At 35.2% G+C, this 27,622-nt stretch overlaps 1 long non-coding RNA gene across 1 annotated transcript; it reads right to left on the bottom strand.

The window, feature by feature from the left end:
* Positions 1 to 130: 130 nt before the first annotated feature.
* Positions 131 to 27,168, bottom strand: LOC120299892. The gene is made up of 3 exons (XR_005554496.1): positions 27,056 to 27,168; positions 24,644 to 24,816; positions 131 to 5,567 (listed from the first exon to the last, which is right to left on the bottom strand). It is a non-coding gene; the product is annotated as an uncharacterized LOC120299892 (long non-coding RNA).
* Between the last annotated feature and the right edge of the window lie 454 nt (positions 27,169 to 27,622).

Genomic DNA, 27,622 nt, shown 5'->3' with positions numbered 1-27,622 from the left:
ACCTAATGACAAGGAAGGACTCATTGGAGGAGAGCCTAATGCTGGGAAAGATTGAGGACAATAGAAGAAGGGGACGACAGAGAATGATGTGGCTAGATGGAGTCACTGAAGCAGTAGGTATGAGCTTAAATGGACTCCAGAAGATGGTAGAGGACAGGAAGGCCTGGAGGAACATTGTCCATGGGGTCGCGATGGGTTGAACACGACTTCGCAACTAACAACAACAAAAGAGTCATGTGTTTAATATATATGAAAGAGATCACATGCCATTTCCAATCCTTTCCTATAAGTTTATTTTGCTTTTATAATGTTGAGTGGAACAACTTGCTTCTAGAAGCTTGGATATTCCAAAACTGGAGGTTTTAAAGAAGAGATCAGACAATCATTTGTCTGAAATGTACAGAGCTTCCTGCCTGAGCAGGCAGTTGAATTAGTAGAACTCCAAAGTCCCTTCCAATGCCGTTATTCTGTTAAATAAAAAGGCTTTTGAGTTTTATTATTGAAAACTATTATACAAGGAAAATAAGCAGGAGCTTATTTCCTTTACTTGTTTTTAAATTGAGTTCCTATTCCATGCTAGCAGTTTATCCTTCTTGGCAAGATTATATGCTTTACATTTTTTCTTAAAATATTTTACAAAAAAATCAAAAATTACAGAAATATACAAGAAATAAAAGATAAAAGGGAAGAACAAAAGTGAAGAAAAAAATCTAAAGAAGCGACTTCCAATCACTTCCTTCTTCCCATAAACAAATCTTTTTAATCAATAAATCCCAAAATCAGCAGTCAGAAACATAGTCACAGAAAGTTCATTTTTAACCATTTTCAGCAAAAAGTCTGATTTTTTTCCCAAGTCTTTTATAAAATAGTTGTAGTTCCCTCCTTAATCAAACAAGTCAATTTAACCTTTTTGGCAAACACAGACAACTTCACAAGTCATTCCTCCATTATTAGTGTTTCTAAAGTCTTCTGTTTTTGTGCATATAACAGCAACAATGTTGTTACAATATATAAGACCAATTGTCCATTAGCTTTTCTAGTGAAGCATCCATAAGAAAAGTACTAGTTTCACCTGACTGTTAATTTTTAAAATTCTCTGGACACATGTACGTATTTGTTTCCAGTATTGTTTTTGCTTTTTCGCGAGCCCCTCCCATGCATGATAAAATATCTCTCAGAAAGAAAGGTCAATATTGAAATGGGCGATTACCAGGAAATATAGGGTTATGGGTTGGACTGGAAAGTTAAGTAGAAGAAGACAGCAGGAAACTACTTCTATTTTGTTACCAAGAGAACATTATGAGGGCATCCTTGTAGTAAAATCAAACTCAAATTAAATCTGTATTTTTTCCTCAAAAGAGACAGCTGTACCTGACAAACTTGGCTGATATTTCAAATGCTAAGCAGGTTTGGATTGGAGATCACTGGGAAACCCAAAGAATCAATCAATGAAACAATGAAAGAAACAAACAAGTAAAGACAATTATCAAACCACTTCTGCTGTGTTTCCATGGAAACTGCCTGTGTAATCATTACAAATCAAGCTTAACTGGAAGGAGCCTTCATCTTTTCAACATAGTTTATTAAGCACAGCCAAAGTAAAATACAACTAAAGTACAGTTGGTTGAGTTTATACAACATAGCAAACATAGCCAATGATTTATTTCCTGAATTCATGCAATACATTAAGCCAAACTAAATAACCACATGACATAATAACATAATTGACATAAACACATCCTCTATGTCTGGTATTTTATGAGAGAACAGGGATTCTTTAGCATACTGCATATTGTTGTAAATGAATAAAATCCATTCATGAGTTCCTGCTTTTGTTTAACCTTCAGAAATTTCATTTTATTTTTAAATGCAAGCAACTTAAAATAAAATGTTAAAGTCATTGGGAGGCTTTAAGCAATGACAATGTAGCCTGTAATGTCAACGATGATATGAAATCACTTGCACAATTTACAATTAGAATTCTACCCAGCAATCTGAATAGTGGCAGACCAGTGCATGCAGAAATGTAAAACTTTGAAAGTTCCAGATTCCACAATGCATCTTGAAGCTTTGGGGCAACAAAATGGACTCATTGCTAGCACAAGAAAAGCTATTTAAATTGAACAAAAAGGAGATAAAGGCAGATTAAAAAAAAATCAAGGAATTTACCAACCACCTCTCTGGCTTCTGACATGTTTCTCCAATGGATGGCAGCAAAAGAACTAGTATTTAGTCTAGGAATAGGTTGGTACTTGCCAGTCTAAAAGGACTCAAAAACCTATGTGAGCTATATTTTGGATAGTTCTGGGGTAGTGAATAGGGAAATTCTTTGGACTTGGGCTGGATATTAGCAGGCAACAGCTACCCATTGAGAAAGGAACCTGTTGAACAAAAAGGACATAGGTGGCTCTGAAGGTGGCATTATACTCTCAGAGGAAGTGCCAAGCTAATCAGCAACATTATGGCAATGACTGACATCTAAGTTGAATTGTTCAGTTTTGAGATTTCCATAGCAAACAAGAATGCACTTAACTTTAGTAGGGATGGAATTTTACCTCCTCGTAGTTCAATATCAGCCCTTTTCATCTGCTATATGATGGTAGTAAATGAAATCAGCTTTAAATACATTGCTTAGGCTTGCACTTTACATTGAACCATAATATGATTGGTTTAGTTTGGTTTTAGTTTAGCATGTGGTATGAACCTAGCGAAATGTGATGAGACATGCTTAAGCAAATAATGGCTTAGTGGGATACAGTATGTGACCTACGATTCAACTTCCTCTATTTGACCTCTGAGACTAAGAGCCAAAACATCTTTCAATATACAATCTGATTCCCACAGTGTGTAGCCAGTCATTCAGATAGACTCAGTTTGAAATTGTTATTACTGCTGCTGGTGTTTGTAGGCAAGTAATTTGAGAAGATTTATTAAAAGTAAATGGTGTAACTTATCTTTAGCCTGAATGAAATGAATAAAATGAAAGGGAAACGCTCTATAGTTGATTTTTTTTTAAAAAAAGTTTTATATCAAAAATAGAGGATGCATTACATTTTGCTGTTTTAACATCCTGTTTTGTACCACTCTGCAACTGCATTATTACAAAGATATTTTGCTTACTACCTAATGTATGTGTGAATATAGGGATAATTGACAATGAACACACACTCCAAAGTGTGTGCTTGCACTTAAAAGACTTGTAAAATGTGGTTGCTAAAGGCAGGCAGTGGGCGGTTTGAGACCTGGGATAAAATAATAGGATACAGTAAAAGTTCTTACCAAGGAAGAAATAAGACTGTCTGACGATCTGCAGTTTCAGTATACTTATGGGAAATTACCTGTAATGTAATTCTTCACTGCACCCACTAGAATCAATTGGCTCAGCTACTGAATGCTGATCATAAAGTGGGAGTGAACAACATACAAGTGATTTTAGACAGGTAGAAAGAACACATATAGTGATGTCCTTGGAATTACCTAATTACTTGAAATCAGGTAACTTTAAATGTGAGAGATTATAGGAAGGCTGAGAAAGAAATAGAAGCCATAAACAAACTAAAGATAAGCAAGTGAGTCACCTGCCAGCTGAGCTCATAACTGGCAACTTAGTCCAGGTAAGAAGAAACCAGGAAAAAAGCACTTCAGATCATTTAAAACAGGGGTCTTCAAACTTGGCCCTTTTATGACTTGTGCACTTCAGCTCTCAGAATTCCTCAGCTAGTGTGCCTGGCTGAGGAATTCTGGGAGTTCAAGTCCACAAGTCATAAAAAGGGTCAAGTTTGAAGACCTCTGATTTAAAAGGATTATCTTAATTACCTTACTATAAATGAAAGTGGGAAATTGGATGCACTCTTAAATAATATTAGAGATATCTGACTGAGAGATGTGTTCTGCCTTCACTTAAATTGTAAAGTAAAAGCCTCCTTACTGTGCAAATGACATTGGCTTTTCATTTGTCAATAGCCCAATGTGAGACCTTTTGCAGTTTGTGCAGTGTGGTTCCTGAATCAAAGGCAATATAGTGCTCAGCTCTAACAAGTTGACCATGTTATAAGCAGGAGAAGAAAAAACAACCCTTATTTTTCTGTAATACGTTCAGTGCCTATTGTTTTTTGAAATTTTTTCAGATCAGGAATAGGGAAAATACACGGTTGCTGGAAATAAGTGAGACATGGTGATAGATGCTGGATTTATGTAAGAGTGCTGAAGGCAGATAACTAATGTAATTATTGAAATCTAGCCTTCAGGACTTCTAGGTTAGATTAAGTATCACATTGCTGGGTAAAGTAGACTGTGCACATCAGCACTGAAGATCTGCATTGAAGTGTAATACAGTACACAATAGGGATAATAAGCAATGTGAAATACGTGTTTTTAAACCCCATGGCTAGCTTAACTTTCATTTTCTAAACTGAAATTATTACTAATATTAGTTGCAAATCTTAAGATCTTTAACTTTCCAGCTATAAAATACTGCTTTAGAAAACTATCTCTCAAGGAAGATTCTGAGGATGTTAAATTGTCTAGCTGCTGCCAAATAACAAAATGTACAGTTATATAAAATAGACGTACAATCTTGCTGCAGGATAAACCCCATTAGTCATTTCCCTCACTAGAAAGCTTCCAAAATATTTGAGAACTTTTTCCCCATCTGTATTGATTTTGGAGGGTGGTGTTTGGAAGTGAGCTGCAATAGTAAGAGGATGGGATTAGAACATACTTTTTTAAAGGGGTGACAAAGGTGTGACATTTAAGAGTACTGATAAGGAATTGTTTATTTCCTGATATGGGTAGGATAACAAAAGGGTAACATCCTCTGCAATGCCGGACATTATTATCTTCTGATATCACATCCTGCTTTTTAGAGAAAAAAATACAGTCAAATGACATAGGAAAAGTACAATTTCATTTCCCCAGCTTCAACTGGTACATGCACATAAGGGTCTACACGAACATACAATATAAACACACAATTTAAAAATGAGTCTGCAGATATAGCTCAGATCAAATGGCTCTAAAAAGAATATTTGTATTCTAAATCATGAAATGTGATTGATGAATTATTTAATTTTATATTAGTTGCAGAAGCTTTTAGGCTTATTGTAGTTTCTAAAAGCACAGAATTTAACAACAAATAATTCCAAGTTTACTTAAAATCTCATTCCAGTCTTAGGCATTTAAATTACTCTTCATGCTTTATTCAAGGAACATTAATCACAGAGCAAGTTCTCATTTATATCCATGCTAATCATTCATATTAACTTTGCTTATTTTGAATCACATTACAATTAATATAGCATGTATCTGTATTTGTGAATCTTTTGTTTCCAATACGTTTATTAGTGCAGTTAAAAGTGGACCCTGTTTATTTTCACACTCTAATTACTACCAACTTATGTTTCATTTCTCTGTGGGCTAGTGGAAGTATAGCAGGTAAGAGATCAGTGATAAGACTGTTATCAATGGACTTTGAAGAAGCAGGATAAAAAGAACATTAACAGTGTTGACCTCTGATGCTGGAGAAGGCACAAATGTTTATGTTCAATGACTTTACATGAGACATAATGCTGAAAAAAAAAAAAAAGAAAATGATCAGCAGCTAGATAGATGGACTCAATTGCAAGCAGTGGTGGGTGCTTGGAAGATTACCTTAGATAGATTATTCTCTATGTGGTCACTAAGAGCTGAATAGCACATAATTAATCAAACCAACAGGCAAGGCAAGGAAAATGTACTTCAAATTATTCTGACAGACATCTGTATTGCTACTTTTGTTGAATGATTTCTACCATTAAATAAGATGAGGCATTCTATTTCACCAGGCAAAAATTGAAGTACAATATTTCAAAAAACAGCAAGTTGTCATAGTTTTCCTGCTTTTTGGGGTGGGGTAATATGAAGGCCATAATTTGAAAGTAAGTGTGGGGTTTGTTTTTAGGAGAGGCACTAAAAGAGCCTCTTTCTTTGTAATAAATATAAGATAGGTCTGTTAAGTAGACAACCCATTACAGTGTCAAGTCAGTGTTGTGACTTGGCCATTGTAATTGATGTCAATGAATAATGTCAGATTTTAGGATTTGCTAAACTTATTCTTTAGCTTATCTAAAAAGTGAGCAGCAAAGGTAGATAATGTATTATTTAGCAATGAATAACCATATGATTAAAATTATTGAATATTTCCTTGATAGAATAAGATCAAGGCAAAATATACATCATTGTGGAAAGAAATACAAATTATAACAAGTTTATTTATATTTACTTACAGTATGTTATATAGAGAGCAAAAAAGAAAAGTCTTCATTTAAAAAAATGTAAAATACCTCTTTCTCCAAAACAGTTAAGATTAAAGATGCATTGGGAAATATATTTAACTTTCATTTTATGTATACTCTGCATCAAATACAAATATATAAGCTCTTGCACCATCGAAACTTAACCTTCTGAGTAATACAATGTGATTCACCACACCAAAACTCTATGAAGGCAACTTTTAGTTTTGTCTATATCAGATGATCCAAGATTTAAGAATTCTTAAACAGAATTAAACAGAATAATGATGACTTTGCATTATAAAAACAACTGTATGTATGGAAATTACTATACTCATTTTTAAATTAAAACATTTCAGCATTTGTAATATCAACTTTTGTCTTTATTATTCCCAAAATTGTTAATATGGAAATGAAAAACTTATTTTCAGTACTGTAATAAGGAATTTATGTTAGCAAGGCAGTTCCTGAGCCCTCAAAGTCTATTATAATACTATTCTGAAGTTTCTTGGGAAATGATTTGCAACAGAGAAATCAATGGTGACTCATTTGCTTGTTTTTTTAATAATCTAATTCTTTTCTATCTGAAGATAATTTTCTTAATCTGTGTCAAGATGGTAACCTACACCCCAAAATTGCAGGCAGTACCTAAGCTCCCCTTTTCTGTCAGCTATATAATTCCTTTTTTTTTTTTTTGAGGGGGAATTTTAGAGCGGCCACAGATTTTTAAATTCTATTAAGTCACAGGGGTGTCAAACTTGCAACGTCACGTGACGTGTTGTGATGTATTGAGACTTTTTTTTCCATTGCCGGCAATGGGGTGGACGCGTTTTGGTATGATGCATCCGGCCCACGGGTCGGCAGTTTGACATCCCTGTATTAAAACAACTGTAATCCTTACATAATTGGTTTCATGTGTTTGTTGCAAGAACACAGTAAAACCTTGTGCCATTAGTTTTAAATAAGAGCTCTTAAATACTAAAACTGGATAGATGGTTCATTTAAATATTTCTTGATAAGATTATTAAAAATGCAGCAAATAACGAGATAAAATCATTAGTGTGCTTTGAGGATAAAAAGTTGATCTATTAATTGATCTCTAAAGATCAATTACTGTAATTGCTTTCATTTGTCTGTTGGCAATTAACTTATAATTTAGAAACTATAATAAGGGTTTTTATGGCAATAGTTTTCTGGATCCATCTTCGGCTCTTTTTAAAACTACCAATGTGTAAAAAAGTGTTGCCAAGGCTGAATCCTTAAAGGAAACAAAAAACTAAATTGGAATATAAGGTTTGGTGATATATATTGCTCTTACCTTGTCTAAAATGACACCTCACCTCATTATTATGTAAGTTTTCAAATGAATATAAACCCTATATTTATGGTATGTCTGGGTTATCTGAGTCACTATAAAGAATCAGAGCAATTTCTTCTCTAAATATTGTTGTTTCTTTCTTATGAAATATCAGTTATATATTTTTCAAGGTAAATTAAATAAAAGCAACCGTCACTGGTACAATACTTAACCTATATAATCTGATTAGGCTCACTTTGGTATTCTTGTGTCATAGCAGCTAAAGCTCAACTGAAAATAAGTTTCTTGGAATTGAAGGTCATGTTACAAATTAAGAAATGAGACTTGCCTGTTATGAGCTTAGCAAACTAACCAAGAAACTATGAACAAATACCTGATCATAACTAATTTCTTGAATGGTTACCATAATTTAACTCAACTAATCCCATTTAAAAGTTAAATTTGTTTGAAACAAGTCCTACCTAATTGTGTTAGCATATTTTGGAATGCTTTGTGTTATATACCTTTATATTTGCCAGTTATCTCATTCTCAAGATGTTTATTTTTATATATATACATGTACGTACTGATGAAAGTTAGCCCAGAAGGAAATATTAAAAAGGGCAGAAAAATATATTTTTCTTCAAAAGGACTTTTTAAAACCAAACCTGGCCCCAAATCTATCTCTCTGCCCCAAGCAAGACTTTAGCCCTGTACAAATGCAGATGTAAAACCATCAGAAAGTTGGAGCCAGAGCAATCAAGAAGACAAAAGAGAAGATCTGCATACCCCACCCAAACTCTAGGAGTCAGCCCCATCACCTGGGAAGCAGGATATGATAACAGAATTAAACCACAGATATCAAGGCCTAGACAAACACTCAGAAACAGCCTCAAGGTTCATGCCACAGGAACAGGAAATTATTCCAAACAAGGCTAGAGGGGGTATAAAAGCCTACTGCCCCATGTGCTCAGCCCTTCTCCTTCGCTCTCCTCTCTTTGCCTCTCTTCTCTCTCCTCTGCACTTTCCTGAAGAACCATCTTTCTGCAATAAACTGTAACCTTCTTCCCAAAGCAGTCGCCATGTTTGCTTATTTATTCCCGGCTTGGATGAACCAGGATGAAGACCTTACTTCTAACAATTTGGCACCCCGAGATGGGACTCCAAGCTAACCTCTCCAATGGACTGAGACTGGTAAGCCCCATCTTGCCGGCAGCAGACCCCCTTGTGTCTGTGGATGGGTTTCCCAGGCCTTGCCCATGTGGAGCTAGGGTAGTAAAGGGAGTTTTGAGAGTTTGAGCTCAAGGGCTGCTTTGGAAAGAAGATGAAGGTGAGTACCTCTAAATTTTAAGTTTAAAGCCCAGGGGAACAAAGAAAATATGTGCATTTCTGTTTGGGTGAGTGAGAAGACTTTTTTTCCCAATCACAGTTGGATTTTGCTGCTTCTGGTCTTTCCTAGCCGCAGAAAGGATCTGTTTAATTGGCAGAACCTGGAAAGCATGGGGGTTGGCCAGAGCACAGAACCTTTTGTTAGGGAAAAGGGAGAGGCTGTGTGAAAATGAAATGGAATGAGTGAATGAAAGAATTGGATTTGGGCAACTAGCTGGTAAGGCCCTGTAAGCAAAGCAAAGTTAGGAAATTAAGCCTCAGGAAGGGAGCGGCCACTTACCTCCGAGAGCAAGTGTAGGTGCCCACAGACATTAGAGGCATCCGTAAACAGTGGTGTGAAGCCGGCCGGTCGAAGAGTAGCCAGTACCTTCTAACGAGGAAACCAGAAGTGTCTCTGCAGACCCCTTTTTGGTCTGAAAACGTGGCAGGATCCCTCAGAGGAGCTGTCCCACGAACTCTGTGAGGGATCCAGAGTGCTCCTTGAGTCCCATTTTTACCGGACTCACAAAGAATCGTGGTGGAAGAAAGAAGTCTCAAAAGGAGGCTTTGACTGTGTAGTGCCCTTTAGCGTCAAGGGAAAATCTCGTCAAATAAGAATGGGAGATTCCAATTCAAGGGCTAAGGTAGGTTTCCCAGTTGAAAGCTTGCTCGTAGCCTGGGACAGGAATCAGCTTCCTGTCCAGGCCGGAATGGAAAAGAGGTAAGTAAAGAAACTATATGAAAAAAAAGAAAAATAGACTTCGACTGTGTTAGGAAAGAAGTCTCACAAGGAGACTTCGACTGTGTAGCGTATGAAAGAAAAATAGACTTTGCTTAGGGCCTTGCTGGGAAACCAATTTGGCTAAATAAAGGTACTTAAAAGGGAAAATAAGAAATAGTGATTCTCTCTCTCTCTCTATCTCTCTCTCTCTTCTCTATGCAACCACGTGGTATGTTTAAAATATGTGCCTTCCCTAACTTGAGTTATCTGAAATTTATGGTGGGAATGACTAGGATGTGTAAAACTAAGACTTCTGTTCTCTTGTATTTGTGTATATATGTTTGTCAAAGTCTGTGTGTGAGAGGTAAATGTGACTGTTAACTGTTTCAAATCCAAAGGAAAAAGAATTTTAAATTCTTCTAGAAATTCTGCTTAAAATAAGCCACAAAAAGGAAATACCTCACTCTGTTTGGCCAACAAACAGAGTGAAGAAAAAGAATTGTGTTTGTTTGTTTTCCTCTTTCTCTGTGTACGCTCAAGAACAGCCTTAAGTTACCAGGAGGGATTGTTTTAAGTTTATCTGTTGGAAAAGTTTCACTTGCATTTACTGTATGTGTTTTATCTATCCTTTTCTTGAAAAATGTGTGTCTATCTACAAGAGCATTTTGAAGTTCAAGTCTGATTGTGTGGGGAAATAATTTTCTTAAGTTACTTTTCTTATCCTATCACTTACTGGTGAAACTACTTTGAAGCTTTCTGAAACATAAGCATTTCTCAATCTCTAAAATAATGTGGTCTATTTTAGAATAAATGTTCTCCTGCCCCTGGCAAGTTGCACATATTAAAATATTAGGCTTTTAAAATTATTTGGAGTTTTCAGCATTTTCAAACTGCCTGCAAGCTACCCCCCTTCCAATTCTTTTCCTGCCCTTTGTTCTCCATACCTTTTGTCTGCCTCTCCTGGTAGAGTCCACCCAGAAAGCGGGGGGGGGGGAGACCTTGTTCTTGTATCTTTCAGCCCTGAAACCCTCTCCCAAGCCTTTGGAAGCAGAACACACAGACCCAGATGCTGCCTCCATCCATTTGAGCCATGGAATTGAGTTTTGAATCCAGCCATCCACTAAAAAGCCACCATGCAATCTGAGTGGGGAACATCTTCCCAAGTCCTACCATTTACCCAGATGCCTGTGAGAGCTGCAGAAGGAAGGTGGTGCCATGTGAAGCCTCAGAAGAGAAAATTAAGACTGTGGGGGGAGGGTGGAAACTCATTGTAAACTTTTCTTTCTTGCCCCATTTGTATTGTAACAAGCCAGTTGAATGTATTAATGGAGAGATGGCATTTAGGAATAAGTGGCAGAACAAGTACTGAACACCTTGGACTTCTATCTGGCGGGAGGGAAAACTTCCAGAATGTTTGTATTGCCTGTTTTGTAGAAATACCTGCATATGCACACATACACCATTCACACCATTCAGAGTCTATCCCCTCCAGCTACCTTTAGTAAAGTTCCTCAGGCTGATTTTTGCTCTATTGCACAAAACTTTGTGGGACCAACTTCCAACAGATAACAAGGGGGAGGGAATTAGGCCCCCTCAGGTGATTTGCAATTCATATGCCCTGACCAAGGAAGCAACAGGAAAAATCCCAAACTTATGCCCTGAATATTTTGCACTGTTGAGCTCAAATTGGGATTCCTATAACTCATTATGTGCAATTTAAAGAAAATTTAATAGCCTGGCATATTGGACATTACAAACCTGGATGCACTGAATTAAGAGCTAAGGCAGGAAACAACCCTTGAAATTGGGGAGCCAATGGTCATGTACTAAGGAGAACCATGGCTGTGAAGAATTTTGGGGAGTATGCAAACCTGACTGAAAGCTAAAGGTGATATCCAACATTTGAAAATTATTGGCACAGAATATTGGACACTATAAATTTCTATCTAACAAAATTTTGCCCTGACTTTTAGAACTTTAGTGGCATAAAGGGATCTTTTTCTGCTGCCTCCATTAATGTCTTATTATTATTATTATTTTGCTTAACAGTTTAAAAGCTTGTCTACCAAGTCTCCCTGACCAGATAAATTTTAATGTTGTGCCAATAAGTGTGTCATAAATTTACACACTTAAGGCACAAAGCGGGGGATTGATGAAAGTTAGCCCAGAAGGAAATATTAAAAAGGGCAGAAAAATATATTTTTCCTCAAAAGGACTTTTTAAAACCAAACCTGGCCCCAAATCTATCTCTCTGCCCCAAGCAAGAGATTAGCCCTGTACAAATGCAGATGTAAAACCATCAGAAAGTTGGAGCCAGAGCAATCAAGAAGACAAAAGAGAAGATCTGCATACCCCACCCAAACTCTAGGAGTCAGCCCCATCACCTGGGAAGCAGGATATGATAACAGAATTAAACCACAGATATCAAGGCCTAGACAAACACTCAGAAACAGCCTCAAGGTTCATGCCACAGGAACAGGAAACTATTCCAAACAAGGGTAGAGGGGGTATAAAAGCCTACTGCCCCATGTGCTCAGCCCTTCTCCTTCGCTCTCTTTCTCTCTTTGCCTCTCTTCTCTCTCCTCTGCACTTTCCTGAAGAACCATCTTTCTGCAATAAACTGTAACCTTCTTCCCAAAGCAGTCGCCATGTTTGCTTATTTATTCCCGGCTTGGATGAACCAGGATGAAGACTTTACTTCTAACAGTACGTACACACACACACACACACACACACACACGCCTTGAAAATTGGGACTTATGATTTAACTAGGGATTAATCTGTCACATTATTTCTGTTTCGTATTGAGATGTTTGAAACTGGTATTACCTATTGATTTCTCCCAAGAACATAGGGAGGGCCTATTTTTATTTTTTTCATTTTGTTCTGACTTTGGAAAGCAATGAAAGTTTTAACAAGACTTTCTTCTATAATGTAGGCCCATTTGATCAGATCACTGTGACCTGCCCTTTCTATTTTTTTTCTTTGCTGTTCCACAAAGTTAAATCCAGCTTTTTCTATTCCATAAATTAACAGTTAAAAAAAGTGATATAATCATCAATTAAAAGGTGGGTTTTCTTAGAGAAGATGAAAATCTTATTAAGCAAGTGAAGGATTCAAGACAAACCCACATTAAGAGAATTTATGCGGTTTTAGTTGAATTGGATTCAGAAACGGAACTAATTAAAGATTGTATGATAAGATGGGCGCAGAATTTTGGTGAGCCAGTCTCATTGGACACCTGGGAAAAAATTTGGGTGAGAAATGTCAAATTTACACAAGCACAGAATTTAAGGGAGAATTTTTATAAAATGTTTTATAGATGGCACCTTGATCCACAAAAAATGTCTTATATGTACCCTGACGTGCAACCCAAATGTTGGAGATGTGGTTATAAGGAGGCTTCCTATTATCATATTTGGTGGTCATGCAGAGAGATAAAAGCATTTTGGATCAAAATATGGTGGAATATCCAGAGAATTTTTAGAAGGAGGGTAAAATTTACTCCGCAATTATTTTTGTTAGGTATTGTTACAGATTGTGATACAAAGGAGGTTGTATTGATGTTAAATTTGATTACAGCCGCTAGGCTGTTAGTAGGACAATATTGGAAGAAGGAATCCTTGCCTACATTGCAGGAATGGTTTCTTAAAGTAGCTTATCTGGCGGAAATGGCAAAGATCTCGGCTTTCTTAAAGCAACAAACGCAAGAGAAGTTTTTTGCTGTTTGGGATAAATGGATAAAATTTATACAATTTAGATTGGGTATACAAAAATATTATATAGTTTTTTCATAAGTTTTATTTTTATATATATTATAGATAATCTTTTTATATATATAAATATAAAGTTCTTAATTTAATTTTTATTTTTACTTTTTAAGCCTATATTCTGCTCTGGGAAGCTCAGGGGGGGGGGAAGGGAGGGGGGGGTTTGGGAGGGGTGGGGTTTTTTTTTTTTTTTATATATGTATTGTTTAGTTTTATTTTTTTGTATATGTTGTCTCTTGTTTTGTATTCTTTTTTGTAAAATTTATAAAACCTTTAATAAAAAAAAAAAATAATAATCATCAATTAAAACAGGTTTTAATTACTTGGTAGGTATTTTTCCATGCCTAAAAATCAGAAATTATGTTTCACCATGAGGGAAATCAGAGCCCCAGAGAAGGAAATATTAAAAAGGCAGAAAAATATATTTCCTCAAAAAGGACTTTAAAAGCAGAAGCCAACCCTGCCCCCAAATCTCTCTATCCCAAACAGGAGCCAGCCCTATACAAATGCAAATGTAACCATCAGAAAGTTGGAGCCAGAAAACTCAAGACAAAGAGACCTAAAATCTGCATACCCCACCCAAACTCTAGGAGTCATTAGTCCCATCACCAGGGAAGCAGGATATGATAATAGGATTAAACCACAGATACCAAGGCCTAGAAAAACACACTCAGATTCAGTTCAAAGTTCATGCCACAGGAACAGGAAACTATTCCAAACAAAAGGATAGAGTGGGTATAAAAACCTACTGCCCATGTGCTCAGGCCCTTCTTTAAGGTGACCAACTTTTTTACAACGAAAAGGAGAACACAAATAAATTGAAGAAAAAAATATTGTAAATAAAAGAAACATTGTATTTATTGCAACAATAATACAGAATACACTATAACATGATAAATGCATAATAAAAAACATTTGTAACAATCACATTTTATATTATAATTATGCTTACATGCCTATTAATTATTTAAATGAATACTTTTCCATTGAATGAATATTTTTTGTCAATGTATCATCTTCTAACAATATATTAGAAATATATGAACAAGAAATATCCTTCATATTGAATTTTACGGCAAGTGCTGCAGCTAGAGTATCAACATTCAATCTCGATTGCTCACTTGTCCAAAAATCATTAGCAATTGAAAAAACCCTTTCAACTGCTGCATTAGTTCCAGGGCAGCACAACGTAAATTGAAAAGAATAAATAAATTTTCACATGGAATATGTTCATTTTTGAAATGGCTGAATATTTCCACCCATCTTTTATCAATTTCAACATGTTCATTTTCCCATGGTATTAATTTTTCAGAATTTAAATATACATTCAGTTTTCTAATTTCTTCAAAGAGACAATTGTCGCCTATTTTAATGTCTGGCATTTCTTTAGATAAAAACTCAACACAAGATTCAATATCTGTCCAATATACTTACGATGAAGTCAAAAAACACCATTGAAAACTGTTATTTCCTGTGATGTTTGTTTCACACCATTCTTCAATATATTGAAAACATGTTTGGTAAAAATTCTGCACTTCTTCGATAAACTTTTCCGTTATGCTCGGATTTGATTCCTCTAAGTCTGACAATTTTCTTTTTATAACTAAAGGAAGAAATTTTTCTTCAAATCGAGTTTTATATTGAAGGATAAAGTCATTCAAAATAAGACTAACTTCTGTAGCTGAAAGGTGTTCACCTTCAATCTTTTGAATCGTTTTGTGAAAATTAGATGCTTGATTATGTACAAAATACATTAATATACCAGATATTTCATTATTGAAAAACGATTCCAGGATTTTAGGACATTTGTCTAAACTTAAAAAATATGAACGGAGAGGCTCAAATAATTGTAGAACATGCTCTATAGCAAGTGTTAGAGCAAGCCATCTAACTTTTGAATATCCTAAAAGTTTTTTGTATTGAACATTCGCTTCTTCACAAAATTGTTTTAAAGTAGCCACAGGAACAGTAAAACAACTAAAATACAAATAAATTGTAGTTATTATTACTTCTACATCAATTGGCATGGCACATGATGCCGTGTTGATTGCATTTGACAAAATATGTGCATTACAACCTATTCCTAGTATTTTCTTTTGGAGTAAATCTTGTAATTTCACATACATGTTATTCACCCCTTTGCGTCTTTGCCCACCAAAATTTGTGTTTGTATTATCAGCTGTTAGTGCAACAACTTTGGATTTCAAATTGTTTTCATTTATTACTCTGTATAGATGGTTTGACAAAATTTCAGCAGTTTCGCCCTCAATGGATTCTAAATTTAAAAGTTTTAGTTGAATGCCCTTGGTAACATTAAAATATCTTACTAGTATTGGATATAATTTAATTTCATTATGATTGGATGCATCAGATAAAACCGTTACAAATGCTGCAGTTTCCAAGTCTTCTGTAAGTATTTTGTCACAGTAATTTTTAAATACTGATTTAATAATAGCCTTGCATTTTGTCCTGGCGCATGAAAATTTAGCATCGTGAAACTTTTTCAATAATTTAGTTGTACAATCTATACTACGAAAACTTTGATTGTGAATTATGGTATGGAATGCAAATGTTCCCTCCATTGCAGCTAACTGTTTTTCATCTTCAGAATACTTTGAAGTTTAAAAAAAACTTATTTACAACTGGAAGCAGATGCATCTGATGATTGCTTATGTTTCTTGGTGGTCAAGTGTTTCGTAATAGCTGCTCTGCCCCCAACTGCAATACAAAATTCTCCGCTGCAAATATTGCAGAAAACAATGTTATCCTTCTTTACTGTGATAAATGGAAATTCCTTATTCAATTTATCATTGAAATGGCATTTCCTCTTTTTTGATTTTCCATCCCTAAATGAAATTTAAAATTTAAAATAAAATATAGAGTTACACGAATGATGCAAGCACATTCATTATGAATAAATAAAATTAATTATTAAAACTGAAACAATAAAAAGGTGCTGGAACTCTCATCTTGTTAATTTTGTATTTATATAATTTTATTTATTTATTTATATAATTAAAATTATATATTCGATTCTTAACATAAATTTAATTTATTGTATTTAAGGCAAATGATAGTAAATTCCAAAGTTTTGTCCAATGTTCCTGCCAGAATAAGAACATAGAATTTATTGCAGATGTTTTGTAATTTCACCCTTGGGACATTCTTACTAATGTTGCATCTTAAAGATTTGAGCCAAGTTTAATTCATAATTGCCTTTAGTTTTTTTCATGTTTTTGGCTTAGATGAAGTAATGCATCTTTCAAGCATTCACCAAATAAACTAGAATTTGTTGTGAGCATCTCCTTAAATATAAATAGCTCATAAGCCGGACCTACCTATATTAGCAATCACATTATTGATGGCTTGTACATACCATTTTAAAGATATGATCACATTGGTTCAAGTGAATGAGATGCTCCTATAACCCAAAATGCATGCTATTAATTCATCCCTGCCAAAATAGTTATTTTCATCAGACTTAGTTCATGATGAACTTAGAACACTAAGTTCTGTTTTATCAAATTAATCATGAAGACAGCATAGTAGGCTGCCATAGGGGTGAAAAATTGTGAGATAGCTCCCCCATGTTTATTTATTGCAGGTGAGTATAGTAAAGATGTAATATTATTTTTTTTGTCTACTTGGGAAATAATGTGTGCGCTTTAATAGAGGAGGAGACAACTTTTGCATATATAGTATGACATATATTGAGTTCGTTTTGGAAGGACTAGCAGTAGGAGATAATAGATGTCTAATACAAGTGCATATGCTGCCTTCAACATATATGTGTTTAATTGATGGAATCATGTTACTGACAAGATAATGAATTGCAAAGAAATTGTTATTAATACACAAGTTAAACATTTTGTTTCTATTTCTTTACAACTGCTGATAAAAAATGGCCTGGCTATGATCAAAGTATACTTAAGAACATACTTAAGTGAGGGGGAAAGTGTTACAATTCAATCTAATTATGAATATGAATGAATATGTCCATAACTGCCCAGTGTATTTTAACAATGATATAGAACTGTGCTATGAAGAGTTTACAATTTACATTTCTTATTCTTGGAGAATTAATGACAGAAAGAAAATGGATTGAAAAAAGTAGATGCAAAAGTAACATGGGAGCCACGGGCCCCACTCTACACGGCTGGACTGTGCAGAGGTGGGGGGCGGAGGCAGGTGTGGGCCAGGCGCTCCAGGACAGCCACGTAGGTGTCTGGTGGAATCAGATCCCCAGGGAAGATATGTGATGGTTGAACTTGGTTTATATGGTAAGAAAGTACTTATAGTGGGACTTTATGCACCAAATCAGCAACAGGAACAATTTTATAAGTTGTTACATCAAAAAATAACATTGCTGGACTATAGATCCGTGGTTTTAATGGGTGATTGGAATGGTGTCTTAGATATACAAAGGGATAAGAAAGGTTCTTCTCCTTTTTTTAAACAAGCAAAATTACCCAAAGCCTTTTTTGATATGAAGGAGGATTGGGAATTAAGGGACTATTGGCGGGAATGTAACCAAGAGGAGAGAGATTTCACTTTTTTTTCTGATAGACACCAATCCTTTTCAAGAATTGACTTTTTTTTTATTACAACGGACTTGTACAATAGAGTAAAGAATGTAAAGATTTTTCCTAGATCATTGACGGATCATAGCCCAGTTTGGCTGGAGTTGACTCAAGAAAAAGAGGAGAGAAGATCCTGGAGAGTGAATGAAAATTTGTTTAGACAAGAGAAGAATGTTCAAAAGTTAAAGGAGTGTTTAAAGGATTATTTTGTTTTGAATATGTATAAGGGGACTTCAATCTCAATGGTATGGGATGCAGGTAAAGCATTTATGCGTGGTGTTTTGATAAAAATGAATAATTGTTATAAGCGAAAGCAGACTCAGAAACGTAAAGAAATGGAAGATGAAATTAAATCAAAAGAGAAGTCCTTGATTTTAAATCCTTCTGATGAAAGTATTAAAGAATCTTTAAAGTTATTAAGGTCACAATTTAATATGTTGTTAGCAGATCAAGCTGCAACTAACTTGTTGTTTATGAAACAAAATACATTTTGTAATGCCAATAAGCCAGGGAGGTGGTTGGCTTATCAATTAAGAAAGAAACAGAGACAGAGAATAATAGAGAAAATAAACTACAAGGGTAAAATAGTTTCTCAGAAGGAATGGATTAAGAAATCCTTTTTGGATTATTACCAAAAGTTATATAAATCTACTAATGTGCAGATATTAGATATAAATAAATATTTAAGTGAGGTTAATTTCCCTAGACTGTCAGAGGATCAGAAACATGAAATTAATGGGATAATTACTAAGGAGGAAATTGCGTCAGCAATTCAACAATTGAAATCAGGGAAAGCACCGGGTACGGATGGGTTAACAGCTGTTTATTATAAAGCTTTAATGGAGGAGATGATCCAACCATTAGGTGATCTTTTTAATGGTATTTTATAGGGTTCAGAGATCCCTCCTTCATGGCGTAGTGCTTTTATATCATTGATTCCAAAGGAGGATCAAGATCTTACTTTACCAAAGAATTATAGGCCCATATCTCTTTTAAATGTGGATTATAAGATATTTGTTAAAATTTTGGTGAACAGGTTTATGAGGGTTGTGCCTTATCTTGTGCATAAAGATCAATCTGGGTTTATAACTGGAAGGTATATGAAAAATAATGTTAGACAAATCATTAATGTATTAGAATATTTAGATAAGAACAACCAAGTCTCTGCAGGGCTGATATTTTTAGATGCCGAAAAAGCATTTGATCAATTGAATTGGCATTTCATGTTAAGAGTAATGGAAGAGATGAATTTTGGTGAAAATATATTACAAGCCCTTACGGTAATATATCAAAAACAAACGGCGCAACTTATTGTTAATGGAGGTTTGTCAGAGGTTTTTACAATAGAGAAAGGTATTAGGCAGGGGTGTCCATTATCACCACTGTTGTTTGTTTTAACATTGGAAATATTGTTGATTAAAATTCGAGAGTCGCAGGAAATTAAAGGAATAGAAGTTAACAAAAAAGAATATAATTAAGAGCCTTTGCGGATGACTTGGTTGTTACTTTGTCGCAACCTGTTCATTCTGCAGTAAAACTATTACAGTTGATTCATTATTATGGTTTGGTCTCGGGTTTCAAGATTAATGTTAATAAGACTAAAATTCTACTTAAAAATATGACTAGTCAGGAGAAGCAGACCTTGGCTATCTCGACGGGTTTTGAAATTGTTAATAAGGTAAAATATTTGGGGGTGATGTTATCTGTTTCTAATGCAAAATTATTTAAAAATAATTATGAAAAGTTGTGGGTTAGGGTACAGAATGATTTGAAGAATTGGGAGAATTTGCAATTATCCCTCATGGGAAGAATTGCAGTGATAAAAATGAATATTCTACCCAAGTTTCTCTTTTTGTTTCAGATGCTACCGATTTTGAAGAATGAGATTAATTTAAGTGAATGGCAGAAAGGCCTTAATAAATTTATCTGGGCAGGGAAAAAGCCAAGGGTTAAGTTTAAAATTATGCAAGACTTTCGTGAGAGGGGTGGACTCAAGGTACCGAATTTGAAATTATATTATGATGCGGTGGTTTTAACACTAATTAGTGATTGGGTAAATTTGACAAATCCTGAGATACTTTATCTAGAGGGATGGGATTTACTTTTTGGATGGCATGCCTATTTAATATTTAATAAAAAGATTGACTGGGTTTTTAAATCTCATATTTTAAGAATTTCTTTACTTAGGACTTGGAGAAAATATTATAAAAGTGATTTTAAAGTACCATTATGGGCTATACCTTGGCATGCGATAGAAGGAATAAAAAGAGGGGCTAAAATGGACATGGTGTCTTATAGACAGTTACTTAGGTGGGATGGACAAAACTGGCAGTTAAAATCACGGGAAGAGTTAACACAAGAAAATATTATTTACTCTTGGTTCCAATACAGGCAACTAGCAGATAGATGGAAGGTGGATTGTAAGGTGGGTTTTCTTAGAGAAGATGAAAATTTTATTAAGCAAGTGAAGGATCAAAGACAAACCCACATTAAGAGAATTTATGGGGTTTTAGTTGAATTGGATTCAGAAACGGAACTAATTAAAGATTGTATGATCAGATGGGCGCAGAATTTTGGTGAGCCAGTTCCATTGGACACCTGGGAAACTATTTGGGTTAGAAATGTCAAATTTACACAAGCACAGAATTTAAGGGAGAATTTCTATAAAATGTTTTGTAGATGGCACCTTGATCCACAAGAAATGTCTTTTATGTACCCTGACCTACAACCTAAATGTTGGAGATGTGGGTGTATGGATGCTGCTTATTACCATGTTTGGTGGTCATGCAGAGAGATAGGAGCATTTTGGATTAAGATATGGTGGAATATCCAGAGAATTTTTAAAAGGAGGGTAAAATTTACTCCGCAATTATTTTTGTTAGGTATAGTTACTGATTGTGATACAAAGGAGGTTATATTGATGTTAAATTTGATTACAGCCGCGAGGCTGTTAGTTGGACAATATTGGAAGAAGGAATCTTTGCCTACACTGCAGGAATGGTTTTTTAAAGTGTCTAACTTGGCGGAAATGGCAAAGATTTCGGCTTTTTTAAAGCAACAAACGCAAGAGAAATTTCTTGCTGTTTGGGATAAATGGATAAAATTTATACAGTTTAAAATGGATATTAAAAAATATTATATAGCTTTTTCTTAATTTTTATTCTTATATATATATATATATATATATATATATATATTTTAAAATATAATTTTTCTAATTGTTTTTTTAATTAAGCCTATATTCTGCTCTGGGAAGCTTGGGGGGGGAAGGGCGGGTGCTTGGGGGAGGCTGGGGAAGGGAGGGTTTTTTGTGTAATGTTTAGTTTTTTCTTTGTATATGTTTTTTGTCTTTGTATTGTTTTGTTTTTTTCCTTTTTTGTAAAATTTATAAAACTTTTAATAAAAAAAAATAAATAAACAGTAACCATCTTCCCAAAGCAATCGCCATGTTGCTTATTTATTTCCGGCTTGGATGAACCAGGATGAAGACTTTACTTCCAACAACCATAAAAAGGAAGTTGACATTTTACTGAATGTTAGTCAGTTTCCAATGTGATGATTTTAAGTGGTTAGGTACTTAGATATGTTTTGAAAGTATGAGGTAATCTCCGAATACTGTTCTGTTCTCTGCGTATATTGTATATCAGTTGTTTCATCTGTAAAACAAATTCTCTCTCTCTCTTTTTCTCTTTGCATTTGAACACTCTTGCCTCAGAGATTAAATCAATTGAATCATGGTTATTTAATCCCACTTTACAGCCTTTCTTTTCTTTCTTTTAGTTTTCATCCTTTAGTCCATGCTAATTTCAAGGGCAAAAAACTGTTCTGTTTCTTTTTCATACACATTGTGCAAAATGATTTTCACATTAATAATAGCTCGGTTCCTGTGTACCATTTGAACAATGAAACAACAGAAATTTGCTACAGTTTGGCCTCAAAGATAGTTGTGTGTTATCTATTTTTCTTGATAGTAAATTTGTTGGAGGATGCTACCAGTTTTTTTTTAAAAATCCTATCTCTTTGCCAGTCATAGTTTGCTGATGAGCTAGTATTAGATAATTTTCTATTCTTTATTGTTTAGACGCTTATTAATTTGGTTTTGCAACTCATTTATTCCATCTACATTTGAAGACCTAGAAAAACCTTGCCAAGAAAACAGGAGAGACTTGTCTGAGAATCAGACACGACTGAACAGAAGGAAAAAAAAAATCTGTGTCTACTATTTTCTGAATAAATAGTAGTCCTTAACAGCTATTTTGCAAAAATACCAACAACATGTAGGTAACATTTCAAAGGCTCATACCTGTCAAAAAAAGTTTGGGGACCCATATTTCAGTTTTTGAAGCAGAAAAAAAAAAAACATGAAATAACATGTTTGCCTCATATAATGTGCTACCCAAATAATGACCGTTTAAACCAATTCCAGATCCTTATGTTTGGCATGAAATTCTATTAAATGGTTTATTGCAGAAGTCAGTTTATTAAAACATATCTTTTATTTCATTGAAAGCTATTCAGTGAAAGAACAATTGATAACTATGCTGGAGGAAGAACTATATAAAACGCCCACAAACTGCACCACAGAAACCATGTTATTGTATCTCCTTGTATAACTTTAAAGCTCTTTGGACAAAAGGAGACAAATAGCTTTCTTTCAAAAGCTTTGATGTACTAGAAGCATTCCAATGAACATTGCGGATGCACTGAGGAAACAATATAACTTTAAGCTGTACCCAGAGTTATCTGTTAAATATATTGGCTTGTTACAATTCTTTCATAAGGTAGAAGCTCTGATACAATCAAATGCCCTATTCACTTAGCTACGTTTCACATTTTCCTGAAATGTGGAGATTTTATATTTTTTTAAGGAATAAAGATCATGAGCAAAATGTCTAAAAGATGGAAATAATGAGGAGCTACCAAGTGAAACACTATGGGAGGAGGAGAAGGTTAGGCTACATTTATTTCAAGTGACAATCGTAATGCAATGTTGATATACGAGGCGGAACTGCACATCATTCACATATGCATGTGACAAAAACCAGATGGTTGCTTTTCCCAGTGGAAAAAAAAACACGCTTTGGAAGAGGATTTAGACAAGAGAAAGCAGGAGGAGAAGTTTTTCCTTTTCTCTGACTCATTCCATAAGATTTCTACCCTCCTATTGTTTTTCTCTTGAAAAAGAGCTTTGGTTAGTTTACTGGCAGAGATTATTCAGTGTTTGCTTTTTAGAACTTCTTTTGCAGTGTCATTTTTATGATTTAGAAGTAATCCATTTTACTGTATTCTGATACATTTTCTTTTCATTGTTGGCTGCCTTGAACAATTTGGCAATGACTAAGTGTGAATATTTCAGATTTTAGTGAGATTTACTCCCTAGTTAATAGCTACAGCATTGTAACTCTTTGCTTATTTTCAAAGAAACAATCTGCATCTCTCTGATTGGGAAATCACTTTTCCTTCCAGTTTTTATGTTTTGCTAAAAGAAAGACCTATTATTCAAAGCACACAAAGTACCACCATCATTCACAGTTGCTTGTAATTAAGTATTATTTCCTTATTCATATTAAGGGACTGTATTATTCTATTTTTATCTTGCCTGGATCCTCACTATGGCCTGTAAGCCTATGCTACACCTTTAATCTTTTAAGCTCCTCAGCAAATAATGAAAGTCTCTCTGAAACACCTATAAATATTTGCAGGGGAAGGATGCTACTTTTCAAGTTAATACGGGCTTCTGACATGAACACATACTTACTCCTATTCAGAAATTGTTGTAAATGCTGCAATGCATTCATTGCCAATAATGCTATTGTAATAATTAACAAATGGACACATTCTGCTACATTCAATAATAAATATCAAAGACAAAACTCAGCTTGCTTCTGTTTATAGGAGTTTAGGGAGAAATTATTCTGTGGACTGAATTATTTACATAACCGTATTTTTTCCCTGAGTAGAAAAGTGGCAGGTTAAAGAAGCCCTGGAAATAATAATAGGTAATTATTCAGATTCAAAGATGTACTTTTGTATAGTTCAGCTACAAACACAGAGGTGTTCTGCAGTCTCAGTCCTTTGGAGATACTAGAAAACCATTGTTATAATAGCTTGGGGTGTTATTCTGTGATACCACTCATGGCTTTCCATCAGTTTTTGGAGGTGCCTGTGGAACTCAGGGAGTTAAAGTCCACACATCTTAAAGTTGATGAGTTTGAAAAACACTGATTTAAAATATGACATGGAAAGTAAGGCAAGTTTTCACCATCACCCTTATTTCCCAGAATTCTTCTCTGCCCTGCATATACACTCTAGAACAGACATATCAAACTCGCGACATCATATGACGTCACGCAACATATCAGGAGAATTTTGCCATTGCCGGCAATGGGATGGATGCAGCTTCCACATGATGCGTCCGGCCTGCGGGCCGGCAGTTTGACACACCTGCTCTAGAAGAATCCTCAGAAAATTAAAATTAGAGGCAGCACAGTAATGATGTAATTAGTAGAATTTTGTCTGAAAAATTGTTTGGGGCCTCATAGAAGTATCATGCCTCTCTTCTGTTCAGTAAAACAGACTTTTTAAAAGGTGTTTGAACAAGCCTGAAATCAGTGCAATTGCTTAAGAAGTTTACTCACTAGTTAAGGTGATCATGCAGCTGGCACTTTTTTCAGGCTGGTGTGGAGGTCTGGAAAAAAGAGGTTGCTTTAAGGAATAGCAGAGAATTGCTCTGCTAATGAAAGGTCCAAAGCAGTTCTTCTGAAATTTTTTTTTAAAATGTGCATTACTGTATTATTTAGTAATGCACCACCTGCCCAGAAAAAAAAGAGAAAAAATGGAGGTGAGCACTTTGAGAGGCTAGATGGAGGAACACAATGTCACAAATTTGCTTCTTGGTAAGTGGACATTTTGTCACTGGCTACGTTTCCTATTGAGGCCATTTGGGGAGAATACATATCAATCCTCCTCTTTGAGACACCATTGATCCAGATGATCAGAATTCAAAATCACCTGATGCTATTGTTTGAAGAGACATGAAACTTGGTTATTCATTCTTAGCGTCTTGATTCTAATTTAGCTGTATAATACCTGATCTTCTTTCTCAGATGAAATCCTGTATAGTTCTATTGGGGTAATCTGAGAAAGTTCAGTTGATAACTTATTTAGTGAATTTTCTTAATACTCAGTTACAAATTGAACTATCAGTAATGATTGATTCATTCTCTACAAATATATCTATGTTTGATGTAATTGGATGAAGAGATGGGTTCTAAATACCTTGGGCAACGTATTTGCTAGATTTCCATCTCTGAATAAGTTAGTAGAAGCACAGCAGAGCCTGAAGGTGAAGTCAAGAGAGCAATGGGCATGGAGTTATGTTCTCACAAACCCCCCTTGAATTCCATTAACTCTTATCTAGTGCCAATTTAGTGCTGACCATTAGTTGACTAGATTCTTGTGTATAGGCATGAGCAATAAATCAGCTTAACTAGAAATTATTGTGTGGTACTGATTCTTCGTGTCTGACAATAAGCCACAGTTGTCTGGACTATTGCCCCATCATAAAACATTATTTACAAGTCATAAAGACTAGTTTATGCATCCCAATAAGCCCAAACCAAATTACAGTATAGCACAGTTTACCACAGTGTATAAACTGAATACTGAGGAAATGAGATTAGATTTGTTTTCTTATTATGTACTTCCTATATTTGGAGACATACATCTTTCCTTTGCAAGCAGACCAGAATACTAAGTCCTATTTCAGAAATGTTTAACAATTGCTCATTTCCAATAGATTTTTAATTTATGACCAGCAGGCCTTACATCTCTCATTAGATGTTTCTGTTTCATACATGGTTTGTATAGTTGCAGAGCAGGTTGCTATAAACACAAAACAGGTCTTGTGTGGAGTTATGTTCTTTGGATCTAGATCTGCATCTGTTTGGTAAGGTGAGAACCAGTGTGAGAGGAAAATGCAGAAAGATTAGTTTTGAATTATTCGTATATGCATATATTTCAAGCTTCTGCTTGATTGACTGAATCCCAAAGGAAAAAATGTGATGAAACAAGAATCTTCTCCAGTGGAAATATATATTGCCCCCATGGGCTGCTGTAATTAAGCAAGCATTACAGTACACGTCCCAATACCCCAAACAGTAGAAATATAGAACCATGCTTGGCTAGGGATGCTTTGCAATCATGCCAATTATAATGAAGGTATAAGCCAGATTTGGAATGCAGGGTGGCTTACAACAGTAAGAAGGAAAAATGAAGTGTAAACAAAAAATTAATAGAATAAAAAAATATGAGAATACATCAATATAATAACAAAAAGATGGATGGGTGGAAAGCAGAAAGCAAGGGGGAGGGAACAGTGTATGCCATTAATCCAGCAGCCACATCCAGCACTGAACGCCCCCATTTGTTCCTCAAGCCAACTGGCAGAGCCAACAAGCTCTTGCAGAAGAATAGGAGGACAGTTCTTAATCCAAAGCTTAAGATGTTCAAATGGGCAAGCATTGAAATAGAGAAGCTTTTTTTTCTGGAACCCAATAGTTGGAGTTCTTTGACTGTTGAGATCCATAGAAGGTCCTCTCTGCCAGCACAAGGATGGGCTTGTCTTAGTGGGATGAGAGAGTTCATCAAGGAGCCATTAAGGGCTTTAAAAGCCATAATCAACATCTTGAACTGCACTTGGAAGCAGACTGGTAGCCAGTGATGTTTGCAAAGCAGAGATGCAATATATCCTTAATGCCCCAAGACTGCTCTCGCTGCCTCACTTTGCACCAGCTGAAGCTTCTGAATGAATTTCAAGGGTAGCCCCACATAGAAGGCATTGCAATAATCCAGATGATAGATAACTAGGGCTTGAGTAACTGAGCACCTGATGGCTTTGTAGAAAAAAGAGCCAGGTTAGGACCTAGGAGAATGTACTTACATTATGCTTCAAGTAGAATTAGCTGTACGTGGAATGACCGATTAAATACAAATGCTTTGCCTCTCATATATATTTATCCTTTTTCTTAATAGATATAAATTCAACTTACAGAATCAAGGAATATTTCTGATTGCTTCAGAAATATTACAGCAATCATGTTTCCCAGAAGAAATCTTTCCTGTTGGGAAAAGAAGTTTGTATGGGATGATGGGAGTTCTGATCCAATACATTTTGACGACACCATGTTGAGTGTCCTCCAGGAGCACTTCATCTTGCCAATTTAGTGCAACAGATAGACGTTCAGCATGGACAGCATGGGAGACAGCAAAAAGAAATGCCCCTCCATTTAACTCTCTGCCTACAGAACACATTAAGCGGAAACGGGGGCGGGTTAACACAATATGTTCAATGATGGTTCATTTAATCCTGCTTTGTTGACCAGGCTGTAGCGGATATAAAACACAAAGCCATAAGCTTTGATTTTAAAAATTACAAAGGGTATGTTCACACAAAACATACAGCTGAAGTGTAGCTTGCTTTTGATTCTCTCTCCCGGATTCCATCTGATCATCCGGGATCGCTCGCTTTGTTTTAGATGAGAATACGTAATTCCTCAGCTTCCTTAAAGGGGGGGAGAGCAAAGAATGGGCTCAGCTCTGAAGGTGGAGCGAATGAG

The sequence above is a fragment of the Crotalus tigris genome, unplaced genomic scaffold (assembly GCF_016545835.1).
Source record: "Crotalus tigris isolate CLP2741 ecotype Arizona unplaced genomic scaffold, ASM1654583v1 scf7180000024319.607755, whole genome shotgun sequence".
Lineage (NCBI taxonomy): Eukaryota > Metazoa > Chordata > Lepidosauria > Squamata > Viperidae > Crotalus > Crotalus tigris.
The sequence above is the reverse complement of the archived record's forward strand: the minus strand, read 5'-3'. Positions and strand labels throughout refer to the sequence as shown.